The sequence below is a fragment of the Octodon degus genome, unplaced genomic scaffold, assembly GCF_000260255.1.
Source record: "Octodon degus isolate 3935 unplaced genomic scaffold, OctDeg1.0 scaffold00141, whole genome shotgun sequence".
Classification (NCBI taxonomy): Eukaryota; Metazoa; Chordata; class Mammalia; order Rodentia; family Octodontidae; genus Octodon; species Octodon degus.
The window spans coordinates 5,424,691-5,426,494 of NW_004524717.1; positions in this window are offsets into that span (position 1 = coordinate 5,424,691).

The window sequence follows — 1,804 nt, forward strand, 5'->3', positions numbered from 1 at the left end:
TGGTCGCTGTCCTTTTGCTTAGCTTAGCTTGTTCTAAGTAGGTGCTTTAGACCACTGAGCCATCTCACCAGCCCCTAATTTTTGGTGCTATTGTGACTTGAAGCCAGGACCTCATATATGCTAGGCAATGCTCCACCACCCATTTACCTTTCCAATTCTTTTCAATTTTTTAGACCTATTTTTCTTCTTTTTTAACTTTTTCTTTTTTTCTTCTTTTTATTGCTTGCTCTTTTCTGTTACCTTTACCTTATTCTATTAATTTCATTTTGTTCCTTAATAGAATCCTCTATCTTACTTTTTATCTCCTCCTCATCTTCAATTGCCTGATTGTTCAAATATTCTTCTTTAATTCTCCCATTCTGCACCCCCATCTTTAATGTTCTTGCATCTAGTAGGCATTTACTGAATGTCAATATTGCTTTGTCTTAGTATTTAACTATAATTACAGATATTTTTCTATCTAGGTGATACATTATTGATTTTTGGGGTATGTCAATATCCAGTTTGTCTTTGATGATATTATTATTGGTGATTTAATTGCTATTGCCAGGGTGGCATGGTTGTTGCTATAATTTTTTTTTTCTGGAACCAGGGCTTGAACTCAGACCCTTGCACTTGCCAGGGAAGCACTTATTCTACTGAGCCATCTCCCCGGCCCTGTTGCTATAATTTTTTTAATATCTGGATTGCCTTGCATCATTAACAATGCTGTGTCCATTCCCAGAGAACTGGGAGTAGGGACAAATATACTGCATCCTTGTCCCCCAAATTAATGAAGATTTTTTTTTTCGGAACTGGGGATTGAACTCAGGCCCTTGTGCTTGCCAGGGAAGCGCATATTCCACTGAGACATCTCCTTGGCTACAATTAATGAAGATTGATGAATCTTGGAACAGAGGCAAAGGCCTACAGTTAGCCATGCCCAAATGGCATCACTGAAAATCAGACACTAAGTAAAGAAATCCTATACTAAGTAAAAAGTCTTTCCATTGTAAGTACCTGCAAACATGAGCACTTGCACACACAACCACAACAAAGGAAACAAAAAGACAAGGCAACACAATGCCTCCAAAGTTCCCAACTCTCCCAAAGCTGATTGTTGGGTTATTAAGAAGGATGAAATAAAAATTACACAGCTGAATTCTTCAAAATGATTTTTTTTAAAAAGGAGATTAAAAAACAGAACAATAATTTCCTCAGCAAGCTTGAAGAAGATATAACTAAACAGATAGTGGACTTAATGGACAAAACAGTCTACAGGTGTCCATGGTGTCCATGGCTATAATTCCAGTACTTGGGAGGCTGAGGCAGGAAGATCCCCATGAATTCAAGGCCTTTATGGTTACTTAGCGAATTAAAAGCCAGGTCAAACGACATAGTGAGACCCTGTCTCAAACAAAGCAAAAGCCAGTCAAGACATGAAGAAAAAAGTTAAGCTAAATAATGCAAAACATGAATGACTACTTTAGCAAATTTTGAGTCCATGAAAAGGTACCCTACAGAAATCAACGAGTTTAAAAACTATTGAAAGTACAGGCATCAGAAGTGACCAATGTGCAAGGCATGGTGGTGCACTTGGCAAAGCACTTGGGAGGCTGAGACAGGAGGATTGCCATGAGTTCAAGGCCAGACAGGGCTGCATAGTGAACTCTAGGCCAGCCTGAACTGCATAGCAAGACCTTGTCTCAAATAAATAAATAAATTATATTTTTAAACTGACCAATGTGAGTTGAGAGTCTTAAATATATAAAAAAATAAATTAATTTTTAAAAGTGACCAATGTGAGTTCAGAGTGTCAGAACAA